The sequence below is a fragment of the Prunus avium genome, chromosome 6, assembly GCF_965620075.1.
Source record: "Prunus avium chromosome 6, drPruAviu1.hap1.1, whole genome shotgun sequence".
Taxonomy (NCBI): Eukaryota; Viridiplantae; Streptophyta; class Magnoliopsida; order Rosales; family Rosaceae; genus Prunus; species Prunus avium.
Genome location: NC_142289.1, coordinates 12,253,340 through 12,267,126, shown reverse-complemented (window position 1 = coordinate 12,267,126; position 13,787 = coordinate 12,253,340). Strand labels below are relative to the sequence as shown.

General features: G+C 38.7%; 1 non-coding gene across 1 annotated transcript; it reads left to right on the top strand.

Moving 5' to 3' along the window:
* Positions 1-13,076: 13,076 nt before the first annotated feature.
* Positions 13,077-13,183, top strand: LOC148293676 (small nucleolar RNA R71). Its single transcript, XR_015836910.1, has one exon. It is a non-coding gene; the product is annotated as a small nucleolar RNA R71 (small nucleolar RNA).
* Positions 13,184-13,787: the final 604 nt, after the last annotated feature.

The window sequence follows — 13,787 nt, the reverse complement described above, 5'->3', positions numbered from 1 at the left end:
TTGGATATATATTTCATCACATTAAATTAATATTACGGTAAAGTTTCCCTCATTCTGTCGAGGTTCTCTTAAATATTATGGTCACACTATTAAATATATATTTTTAAATAAAGAACTATAAAGGTGTCTCCCTATCCATCTATAGTAAGATAACAAATAATAGAAAAAGGAAATATTGATTTGTAAATCTTGTACTTTTGGCTAAATGATGTTTGAGTTGAATACAATAATCTTTTAAAAGAAGAATCTGCACTCAAAGGAAAGTAAACCGAAAGTGTTTGAAGTCAGATGTGCACAGATGTCGAATGTGTCCCCAACCCCACCATTGGTGATATGGGGGAAGCTTATTACTGTTTTGGATTGGAAAGTCAAGACGCACAGGAGTTTCGAATTTGGCAATGGAGTAAGTTGGGTCTGCAAGCATATAAGTTTTGAATGGACCACTCAAGCGATTTTGTGTGTGCCCCATTTGTCCAAAGACAAAAATTTCCTTTCAACTTTAGTATAACCCTTCTTCTTTTCTTTATTATGTGTGCCCCTATTCTTTTTGTAGCTTTTAAGTTTACGTTTACTGCTTGAGTTGTTTTTCATTGGACTTTGAAAGAACACTTTTTGCCTTATTTTTCTTAGTATGGTTGCCCTAAGAGCATCTCCAGCGCGCAAGGCCAACTCAGGCAGAGGTAGCCCAAGGTCTAGAATCCAACTCCACCGTGCCAAGTCCAGTTCGGGCTGCTGCCTGTGCTAAATGACACAATGCTGATGTCATAATGACGTTAGCAACTAAAACAAATTGAAAAAAAAAAATCAAAAATTTCAGAATTTTTTAATTATAAATACTTAGCCATATTCTTTACTTCGCACACCAAAAACTCTATACAAATTCATCTCCTCATATCTCATGTGAATAGTAATTACCCTTGTCCTTGCCCATAGAGGTGGAAGTGCTCTAATATTTACGAGCTAAACCCTAAGCAAAGTAAGTGTAGACTGCAAATGTTTGTTAACGAGACTTTAACAATTTAATTTTAAACAAATTAATATGACTTGGTCGAATAACGTATAGAAGTGTTTTCAAATGAATGATGGGATCACGTAGTTAAAGTTGGAAGATATCTCGAGTTCGAGTCTTCTTTACCTCATTCATGAAAAGGTAAATGACGGGTAATAAGATAAGGAGATATTTAGTCATATAACCATTTTTAGCACAAAAAATATAAATTAAATCCTATAACATTTAATTTCTATAAACAAACCCAAAAAAATAACAGCTGGCTCTATTTAATTTAATTTTGATTATTAAATTACTTTGATGCCCTATTGAGTGTTTTGGGTTTGTTTATGAGGTTTTGGGGTTGGGCTTGTTTTAAGAAATCGATGGCAATTTTGCAATTTATAAGAAGTTAAAAGCCTTTTTGTTATGTTGTAAATGGGGTTTGGGTGTGTTTCTAAAGTCCATTTCATATAGGGTATTTTTATAATTTGTGTCCCTATATTGGGTATAATAGTGAATCTCCCTAAGATAAGTTGAAAACAAAACTACGTGAAAATGACACCTAAATTTATGTATGATGAATGAATCTATGAGTGTTCACTATCAAGTTGAAGAAAGTTTGTAGTATGCACATTAAAAAGTTTTTTCAATTAAACTGTACCCATTTATCCATTTCAATAACCTTTTTCCTGTTACCAAATTCCATGTGCCCACCCCACTCTTTCTGCTCTTTGGACAAAAAGAGGCTCAATTCCCAAACCTTAGAAATATACCCTCACTAGATAGATGGTGCAAGGTGGGGGTCGCCATTGGAGTAATAGAGAGGGAGAGAGAAAGAGGAAAGAGAAGATCTTTTAGCGGTGAGTAAGAAGCATTTTTGCTCATCACACTAACCCAATATAGCCATTCTTTTCAATAATTAACACATGTCTTAAGTTAAAAGTGCTCTTAATGGTTTGGCACACATCAAAAAGTTAGAAAAGAAACAGAGTGGACACAAGTCATTTGATAATAGAAAAATTGAACTCCCTGCGAATCGCGGCCTTTGAAAATTGCAATATTAATGCTTCTCAGTATTGTCAGCCTTATGAATGTGACTAGAGGGAGACCCCTATTTCTCTAGTATTATGGCCCTGCAACTATGACACTAGTTGGTTCATTGAATACGAAATGCAGGATAGCCGCCGCTAACTAAATTCACACTATTAACAGGGAGATAAACGTTTTTGGAGTGGCTGAACACAATTAACCATTGCACATCATTCGAAGCAAAATATAATAGAGGGAACATCAACCCCAAAAAGAAGGAATATGAATGTTTTTAAGCTTATAATATGAACATGTCTTACATGATATACATTCATTGCTTTTCTTTTTTCTTTAAAAAAAAAAACAAAGAGGAATTCATTGATAACAATTAAGAGGATGCATACAACAATATCATCTCGTACAATTGGCTCCAGCCAAAGGGGAACATCTTCAATCCAAGTTGCAATAGAATTACAATTAAGTGCTAGAAGATGAGCTACTTGATTGCACCTCCTTAGACTGAATAAAACAGTAATTAACATCATCAAATTGTTGTAGACTCCTCTTATTATCATCAATGAGATGCCCATCTAATGCCAATGACTCTTCCTCACCATTCTTCAAGTCATTTACCACTACTTGCAAACATTGGCGGACCCAATGAAGGACAACTGTGGGCACTTGCCCACACTTACAAAAAAGTTGCAGCTATATAATCCCACCCAACTCATATTTTTTAATTTTTTTAGGTCTTTCTTAGGTGGAGCCCCCACATGGCCCATCAAATACATACACTTTAAACCTAAAGTTTATATTAAAAAGGAAAAACCTTATGTTATAAAAAAAGAATAGAGATCCCATCAAGTACACTCATTCTGTAATTTTGTGGAGAACTTAGTCACCAAGTTTACTTTAAACCCAAATATTTTTTGTTTGACTATATATCAAATGGCTTATCAATATTTGTTTCAACCCATAAATAGTCAAAATAATAATGGGCATCAAAATCAAAACATCTTTTTTATATATATTGAAATTATAGGATTGCATTCTTAATTCAGCCAAAAAAGCTACTAGCCACAAAAGGACATTACAATAACGGAGCTGTCTAACATCAAAATTAAGACAATCTGGTGCGCTTCCATTAACGATCACTCTAGATCGAATAAACTCTGGCATAGGCATCCCAACTAAGATTGCTTACTCAAAATAACCAAAAAAATATAAAGCTTGAAAAACCAAGCCATAACAATACAAATATAACTCTCACAAATGAGAGATGAAAGTGAAAACTACACAGAGAACCCATGGAGTCTCTATGACTTATTCCAAACATAAAGAAATCGCAAAAAGAATGGTGGTGGAGATCGAACGCCGAAACGCAGGTGGAGATCTGACGACGAGACGCAGCCGCATGTGACGGTTGGAAGAAAATCATAACAAAACGAAGACAAATAGGGAAAAAATTTTATCTTTGAAAATGAGGGGAGAAGAGAGGGAGGAAGAACAGTGGCTTCCTCCCCCTCAAAGTGAAAACGACTCTATTTTTTGAGAGCAAACTCAAAACATATCTAATGATAGCATAAATGTTGCATTCCTAAGAGGACACAAATTAATGTGCAAACAACCAATTAAAAATACCCGCAAGTGCACGAATCTGTTGAAGTATAGATTATGTAAGTACGGGGTCGATCCCACGAAGAACTTGTCGGCTTCCTATAAGTTCTAATTTGAGTACGTAAAGAACACTTAATTGACACACCACAAATGCACAAATGCAAAATGGAAACTAAAAATGAGTAAAGAAGTGTAAAAGAAATGAAACAACACAAGAAAACTAAACAAAAACACAAACAGCATTTTCTATCACCCTTTTATCACCCATTTATCACCTATGAACAGTGCTAAAGCGACCGGTCGTCAGGTAAAAGCGACCGGTCGTTTTTGGGCAGATTCGAAACTCAAAATTTGACTTGAAAAGCGACCGGTCGTCAGGTAAAAGCGACCGGTCGTTTTTGGGCAGATTCGTTTTCTCTGTTTTTCAGTTTCGACCTCTGTCCAGTGTTTTGCCTATAACTTTCCAACCGTACGTCCAAAATTCACGTTCTTTATACGGTTGGATTCAGCACAGAAAATGGAAGAACACAACGCGGACCAAAAGTCCAAAATAATTACAGAAAGAAATAAAATTCAGTAACAAAGACACGTAACGTGTCAAACACGCAACTCACACACACATTGGGGGGGGTTTTGATTTGGTTCAAGTGATCTATTTCTATTGCATGTAAGTAAATGGACTTCGAATTTAAATGAGAATGGAAGAGATGAATTATCAAGATGTGAAATCAAAATGTAACAAACACTAGGGTTTCGGAATCCACCCTAAACAATTCTACCCAAGTTCATGAATACTCAAGTAATGAACTCTAAACGTGTTGATGAAGATGTTCGCAATCAAGACCATGGGTCGTGGCTCAAGACGCATTGATTCTCTCTAATATACGTAAAGTGCATGGTTCGTGCTACAATACTTGTGCCCTCCTCATAACCGAACCTAGGTATGGTTCGTACTTCGATTCAATTACAAGGAGAACCCATTAAGTTCAAAGAGAATATGAACATCACAAGAATCCTAATAGCATGGTGTTTACATTAGGTATTCAAGAAACCAATTCACATGGATGATTCTTACTTCATCCATTTATTGCTTAGGATAACATGAGGATACACATAATCCCAACAATCTCAAGAAGCATGCTTTCAAAGGTGATCAATCAAAGAAGAACATACATCAAGGATAGATTAATTTGGTGAATTGGAATTCATCAACAATATCTAGAAATTCATACACTCAAGCATCAAAACAAAAAGGTAATCATGTTTAGGGCTTCAACCTAAGCCCTAGCTATGGAGTTTAGTTCCTCATAATCATTTCAAACACAAATTCAAAATGAAATTAGAAAGAGTTTACAGATTTTCAGAAAATGATGAAAGCTTCAAGATCATCAATGGTGGAAGTCTTCTTCTCCACTTTTCTTGACTGCACCTTGGCTTTCTCCTAGCTCCAAGCTCCAAAATCTGCTCTCAATTGTGTAGAATGGTGGAATCCCCTCTCTCCCGTTGCAAAAACTCCCCCAAATCTGATTGCAATCCCTTTTGACTTCTCTCTCTCCTCCTTTCCAGCTTTTCTTTAGTATAAAACTTATTCTTTCTCTAAAGCTATTGCCCATTGTCCCCTTGCAAATGATGAAACCTTGTTTTAAGGTATAATCCAAGGCTCCAATTGACTCAGGAAATGCCACTCAAATGCAATCCATTGTTACCAAAAGGTGTGGTAACAAGTAGAAATAAAATGCTATTAAGTGGGGGTGAAAACTGGGCCAAAACAAACATCCAGAGCCAGCGTCAATTGTCCGATCAGCTGGATAGGCTACACTTGCCCAATGGAGCTCAAATTTGGATATGTTGTAGTTAACATCCATTGGAACAAGTCTTATGAAGATCATCACCTCATCCAAGGACCGGAACATGCTGATCCAAGGCCACGAAGTTGACCTACGAAAATGAACAAAAACAGAATTTATATCAAATAATGCACTTTTAGCTCATTTTCATACAAACCAAGGTAAAACCTATTAAAACACAAAAAAGAAGTAAAAAGCTATAAAATGTCAAGAACTAACTCAAAATAGTGGGTGAATAACATGAAAAATCATGTGTAAAAATGAACCGAACAAACTTCCCAAACTTATCTTTTGCTAGTCCTCGAGCAAAACAGAAATTAAAACAAGACTCGAAACAAAACTTTCCGAACACTTTCTAAGGAGAGAGCAACTCATGCAAACGACTCAAAAGTTTTCACAAGAAAAACTCAGTTTACACATTATTCACAAGGCGGCAAAATTCATAACACAACATGCTCAAGTGTAGTAGTGTGATGGCCAAATGGAACTCATTCTCCAATTTCAGTTTTCACACAACTTCAAAAATCATACCAAGCACAAATGTAACTTCAAATCTCACCAAAGTTGTCCTCTCACAAATGAATCACTCGGAAGAGGGTTACAATGCATCACTCAATAATAAATATGAGAATAGAGTTAAACCATACGGGACTTAACTCAAAATTAGCAAGATGAAAAACATGCATGAATATGATCTCAAGAAGGATGCTAAACACTTAAAAGCTGAAAAATGTGTGCAAATCAACCACATGACATTTAGGATCAATTTAGGTCTTTATTATAGGTTGTAATGGGGCTAAGGGTGTAAGGTGAGTAAGAAATGAAGGATATGGATACAACAAAGTCCAAGGAACTCACAATGTAAGAGCATATAATCGTTGACTAAAAGACTTTGAAACATCACGCTTGAGATTTTCACTCAGTTTTTGGTGATCAAATAGACCACAAAGCCTTATACCTCCACTAATTATGATTCACACTCCTTCCTTCCATTTGAACAACCAAGAAACATGGAATTGAAATTGAAACCATTGCCACTTAACCACGACTTTTCTCTTTTCTTTCACCCTTTGAGTGAAGTACTTTTTTTTTTTTTTTTTTTTTTAGATTAAAGAATGTAATAACCCTTCCCAAACTTAGCATGAAAAACACATCTAAATTAAAGCTCACGAGTTCCTTAGAAAGGTGAATTCTTGTTTTTCAGGCTAAGGCTAGAAGTAATAATTGGTTACTTGAAAGAAAAGGCATACATATAGGCTCAAGGTGGTTAACAATGGAAAATCATGCTTAAGCATGCATAGGGTTAGCTTGAAAGGCACAAACGGTCCAAAGAGGGCCTTAATATCATTTCTCAAATGTCATGTAATCAAATTGCACAAGAATGAGTAACTTTTAAGTGCTCAACCAAATCAATGAATAATGAGATCAGACAACAACTCAGATGACAAGAAAAGTAAGAATATGTGTATAACACTCATGAATTGAAGCACAAGGCTCAAAGCTCACATTATATGGTTATACAAGTCTAATTCATGCTTGATACAATTCTTTGGATCATGCAAGTCCCTCAACTGGAGAATTATGAAACAAATGGCAAGTGCATAGAGGGTTTCAAACATATCATGCTAGAACGATGCCATTTAGTGAATAACAAATTATTATTTTTTATTTTAAAGCATTTTCAATCAAGTCATTTAAACATTCATCACAATCTCATCATATATGTCCGGAAAGTGACTTAAGAACAAAAAAGACTCAAAACAGAAAAGAAAACAAAATAAAAGAAAGTAAGAATTTAAGTGAAACGAAAAAGACTTGCTATCCCTTCCCAAACTTAGAAACAAACATTGTCCTCAATGTTAAAGAATTCAGGCACCAACAACGTTATAACAAGAATTAAAGGGAATAAAGCAAGTAAATACAAGAACAAACACGAAAAACAACTACAACACGGTCGCAAAAACAAAAACAAAAACGAATCCAAACAGAAACAAATAAAACAGTAAGCCCTAACAACAGTCTTACACATGCAGAAATCCAACCCAAAGAAACGCACAAACCAAATGAAAGCCCAACCCAAACGAAAGCCCAAAAGCGAAGAAAGTAAATAAAACAAAGAAACCAAGTCAGAAGCACAAAATGCGAGGGCTCAGTAAAATAGAAAAAGTGGGCCCTAAAGTCTCGGCACCTGTGAGTCACGGGATACAAAGTGAGAGACGTGTCGACAAGCAGAGGTCTCTCTCACGGTCCCAAGCCAGAATTATTGGCTTCATAGGAAGGTGTGACGACTTTCGTTTCTCAAAAGCGCTGAAAGGCGGAACTGTAATTAAAGGGGTTGGGGACCAGGTGAGGTGACCTAAGGGGATAGGCCGTAAGGGCCGCGCAAAACGCAGAAGCGCAGTGGCTAGGGTTACGTAAAAACTAACTCTATAAAAGAAGAAGAGAAAGAGTTGGGGAAGAACACACAAACTCAGAAACACACAAAAGAGAAAAGAAAGACAAAAGAAAGTAAGAGTTGAAATGGCGTCTTCCTACCCATTCTCGTTGGATCTCAACCTAGCTCCACCGACTCAGACTCGGGGCCAAGCAGTGGCACCAGTGTGGATGCCCTACTTTGCCTCTGCACGGGGGCACGTGACAGTGAATGACTCGATACTGCTGGACAACGATGTTGCCCTTGGAGTTGCTAGAAATCTAGTAACTCCCAAGGATATACGGGTGCTGGGATCAAGGGATGACAACCGGGTCGTGAGCGATGCTCTGGCACTAAGCGTGCAAAGCACCGCAACAGTCGCAAGTGTGGGTCATCGCCTACTTGCGAAGTCCCATGAAGTGGAGGTGCTAAGAGGTCAGTTGGCGGCGGAGCGAAGTATGGTGGAAGAGTGCCAGAGTATTATTAAAAGTTTAAAAAGGGAAAGGGCAAGGATAGTGGAGGTGAATCGACACCAGCTAGAGGCGTTGCGGGAAGAGAACCAAAATCTCTCAAAGATGGTAAGTGTTTACGCCCATGACATGAGAAAGCAGCTGGAGGACCTGGACCAACCGGGTAAACGCAAGAAAACCGATCGCGAGAGTAGGTATGCTCAAGCTAAGAGTGCGATCTTTGGGAGCTCGAGTGATGAGCCCCAAGAGGCTGTGCGTGAAGCCCCGGAAGAGGATAGCCATAGGGCTAAACTCAAAGGTCCAATGGCCGAGACACCGAGCACTGTGAAAGAATAATTTCTAATGTATTAGTGGTGTGCCTGGTTGTCTTTGCCCTTTCCGTGTATTTGTTTGTTGTTTTTTTTTTTTTTGTCAGAAATAAAAGAAATGAAGTTGCAAAAGAAAAAGAAGCACACTTCCCAAACAAAACAAAGACGACAGCCGAAAGGGAAAACACACTTCCCTAACTAAAATAAGACAAAGGTGATAGCCGAAAGGGAAAGGCAAAAACACAAAACACTAGAAAAACACGGAAAAAAGAAAAGTAAAGTGAAAGTTAATGTGCTCCCCCTTGAAGCGATTAGGTCGAGCATGCCCGGGAAATCCGAAATGGCGTTGGCTCTCCCTCTCATCTGCATATGTCTATTTAAGCCACGCCTCTGCAAGCGGAAGAGTACCCTGCAATTCTTTCTGCAAACTCAAGGAAAACCATCAAAAACATCCAAAGACAAAACAATGGCATCCACATGTACTCACCTTGATGATCTCAACCTTGAGCTGTCACTAGCACCACCAAATTCCCAGATAAGGGCTCCTCCAAACCCTATCTTCCCAAACTCCTCATACCACCATGGCTCGGCCTCAAACTTCTCTGAGGTGGTGCCGCGAAGGGCAGTAATGCCGGAGGGCATGACTGTCAGCAGACTGACAGTTGCAGATCATCTGCATGTGGCGCAGAGGTCTGACCAGATGGCAGTGGACGAGTCCCACAACCTAACCGTGCTCAACGCGGTCTCGGCCACAAATTTGGGCATGCGCCTACTGGCGAGAACACGGGAGTGCGGGGCACTGAGTGAGGAAGTGGCGGCCCTAAAAGCTCTGGTGGCGGACCTGCAGAAGCGGCTCTACAGCGCCAACCAGCATGTAGAGATGCTGCAGAAAAGGAACGAAGATCATGTAGAGCTGCTGCAGATTCTACAAGCAAGAACAGACAGAGGCAATTAGCAGAAGCCTCTGGGGGCGCAGAATGCAACAATGAACATGTGATTAGGAATTTACTGTACGCATTTTCACTAGTATGTATGTAATCACATGTTATGAAATAGAAGAAGCATTCACGCCCAATTCTGATTGTGCATTAATGAATTGAAAACACTTCCCAAACTTATAATATGCCACAATTATACCCAAAAAAATTAACCACAATTATGCACAAATATGCCACAATTCAAAAGAAAAACAAGTTAGAAACAAGAAAAAAAATAATAAGAAAAACAATTAGAGTTAGAAAATCAAAGAGGAAGAACAAGAAAAAACGAAACGAAACTTTACCTTGGATGGCTTGGAACCCTAACTGCAAATCTCTCAAGAATTGATGAAATACTTGAGGGAAAAATGTGAGAAGAGACAAGAGGGAAAAGAAGAAAAACAGAGGCGGTTGTAGAAAAATAAAATAAAATAAAAAAAACGCAACGAGCGACCGGTCGCAAGTGCAAAGCGACCGGTCGTTCTGAAACAGATTCAAAATAAGAGAATTTCGCGAAGAGCGACCGGTCGTTGTGAAAAGCGACCGGTCGTTTCTTCACAGATTCAATTTTTTTTTTTTTTTTTTTTTTTAAAACACCAAATGAGCGACCGGTCGCAAGGCAAAAGCGACCGGTTGTTTTTATACATAATCAAATCTTCAGCAATTCGCGCAGAGCGACCGGTCGCGATGGAAGAACGACCGGTCGTCTTTTATTTTTTATTTTTATTTATTTATTTTTTTTTTATAAATATTTTTTTTTATTTTTTTATTTTTAGGGACTTACCTTCCCAACTCAGTGTTGCATCCCAGCAGGTACATCAATGAAGTGGAGCACTTCATCGTCTTGTGTTGGTCTTCAGGAGCGATGGCAATTTGGTTGTATCCTGAATACCCATCCAAGAAGCAGTAGTAACTGTGACCTGCAAGACGTTCAAGCATTTGGTCAATAAATGGTAATGGAAAATGATCTTTTCGGGTGGCGGTATTTAATTTTCTATAATCAATACAAACACGCCATCCCGTTTTGACACGAGAAGGAATAAGTTCATTTTCCTCATTTCTTACAACAGTTATTCCTGACTTTTTAGGAACCACTTGGACCGGGCTTACCCACTTGCTATCAGAAATAGGATAAATTATACCCACATCCAATAGCTTCAGAATTTCTTTTCGGACTACCTCTGTCATGATTGGGTTTAACCTGCGTTGAGCATCCTTTGTGGGTTTGGAATCAATTTCCAGTAAAATTCTATGCATGCATCTTGTTGGGCTTATTCCCTTGATGTCCGCAATACTCCAACCAATTGCTCCCTTGTGTTCTCTTAACACTTGCATCAACTTCTGTTCATTTTCCACATTGAGATTGCTAGCAATAATCACGGGCAATGTCTCTGTTTTACCTAAATAAACATACTTCAAGTGGGATGGCAATGGTTTGAGCTCTAACTCGGGTGCCCTGTCAAGAGAAGGAACAAGCTTTTCAGTATTGACTGGCAAAGGTATAAAATTTGGAGTGTACTTACGTGGTATGGCTGGACATGCATCAAGGAATTTCACAGCCTCAAGTAACTCATTATCAACAATTTCAGCAACTTGAGGATTTTGTGTCAACACCTTTTCTAATGAATCTGTACCATGAGTACTATTAAATGTATTTTGCACAATATGACACAATGTATCAATACGAAAACATTCATGTTCATCATTGGGGAGTTTGAAGGCATCATAAACTTTGAACTTTATTGTTTCCCCTTGAACTGTCATTGTCAATGTTCCTTGTCGAACATTGATCACAGTATCTGCAGTGGCCATGAAAGGGCGGCCAAGAATCAATGGAAGATCCGCACCCGGAATAGGAGCTTCTTCCATTTCTAGCACCAAAAAGTCAGCTGGTAAAATGAGATCATTTACTTTCACAAGTACATCTTCCAAAATTCCTCTTGGATATCTCACTGATCGGTCCGCCAATTGAATGCTGACAGAAGTTGGTTTAAGATCACCTAAGTTAAGGGCTTCAAAAACAGAATAAGGCATCAGATTAATTGAAGCACCTAAATCAAGTAAAGCTTTGTCAAACAATTTATCTCCAATAATGCAAGGAATTGTAAAACTTCCTGGATCTTTTAATTTGGGAGGGAGCTTCCTTTGCAAAACAGCAGAAGCTTCTTCCGTTAGTGCAACCGTTTCATGATCTTGGAATCTCCTCTTGTTGGTACAAAGGTCCTTCAAGAACTTTGCATAACTCGGAATTTGCTTGATTGCATCCAGGAGAGGAATATTGACTTGCACTTTTCTGAAGGTTTCCAATATTTCCTTGGCTTGTTGAATTTTTTTAGAACTCATAAGCCTGTGAGGAAAAGGAGCACGTAAGATTTCTTCGTCAGTAGGTTCACGACTTACCTTCTCCTTTCTTGCCCTTCTTGCAAGTTCATGCTTTGGGATCCACTCGGATGAAGAAGCTGCTTGCTTATCTCTCTCTTTGTTGCTTTCATCCTTTTCTTTAGGCTCAGCCACTTGTTCAACCTGCATGTCATCAACATTGTGAATCAAATCTTTAGAACCTTTTATTTCACCAATTACCTTACCAGTTCTCAAGGTAACTGCTTGAACATGCTCACGCCCAGTTGGATTAATCTCTGGTTGGCTAGGCATCATACCAGGTTCCCTTTGACTCAAAGCTTGAGCAATTTGTCCCACTTGATTTTCTAGATTGGCAATGGCCTTATCCGTTTTCTGCATGTGGGTGTCATTCCTCTGCATGTAGCTTTTTGTCTCAGTGATGAAACTATCTGTGTTTCTAGCCATGGAAGCAACAAGTTCTTCCAAAGATTTTCCTGTAGATTGTGGTTGAGGTGGTGGTTGTGGTGGATTGTAGTAGTGCATTTGACCATAAGGTGGGCGAGTATGTTGTTGACCTTGAGGTGGGTGAGTTGGCCCTTGAGATGGTTGAGTTGGCCCTTGTTGAACATTCGAATTGTCACTCCACCTGAAATTTGGATGATTTCTCCACCCCGGATTGTATGTTTGTGAGAAAGGATCATTCTTAGGCCACTGATTTCTCTGAAATGAGCCCACTGCATTTGCTTCCTCATGTGCCAAGGGACAATCTTCAGTGTCATGACCAATTGTGGAGCAAAATGCACAAACCTTGGATGATCCCGGTGCCAATTTCTTCACCATGTTGGTTAGGTTTGCAATCTGAGCTTCCATACTAGAAAGGGTACTTACATCATAGGATTCCCCTTTTCTGACTGGTCTTTGCCTTGAATTATATTGGCGAGCATTTGCAGCAACAAGATCAAATATTGCTCGCAATTCTGTTGGAGTCTTGGTCATTATAGTTCCTCCTGCAGCTGCATTCACATTATTTTGGTCCGCTTCAAAAAGTCCTTCATAGAAGTGTTGCATTAGAAGCCAAGCTTGTATGTTATGATGCGGACAAGTGATTAGAAGCTTCTTGAAACGGTCCCAATAATCCTGGAAGCTTTCTCCCGGCCTTTGCAGAATTCCTGTAATCTGACTTCGGAGTTCATTTGTCCTTTGTGCTGGGAAAAAATGTTGCAAGAACTTTGAAGCAAGATCCGTCCATGTTGTGATGGAATTTGGAGGTAGATAGTGAAGCCATTCCTTTGCTGTATCCTTTAAACTAAATGAGAAAAGTCTCATTCTTATCTCATCACTACTCATGCCTTCGATCTTTATTGTGGAACACACTTCCTCGAAGTCTAGGATATGTGCATTAGGATTTTCTCCAGGATTTCCCAAGAACTTAGGCAATATGTGTATCATGCCCGATCTCAACTCAAAGTTTTCCAAAGTGCTTGCGGGATATACTATGCAAGATGGTTGTCCAGTTGTTGGCGGTGAAGAGTATTCTTGCATAGTAAGTTCCGCATTTGCAGCTGCTGCCGCCATTGGTGAAGGTGGAGGTGACTCGACTTTTGGTGAGCTTGGTGATGATGAAAATGGCGAGAGTGAAAAAGGCAATGGAGTAGACACAGCTAGTTGGATGTTCCTTTCTCTCAAAGCTTGAGCTTGGATATCTTCTACAGTGCAATCTAATGAAATATCCAAATTCAGAAGGGACATAAGCAAAAAGTTCCTGCAATAAGAAGAAAACAAAAACAAACTCAAA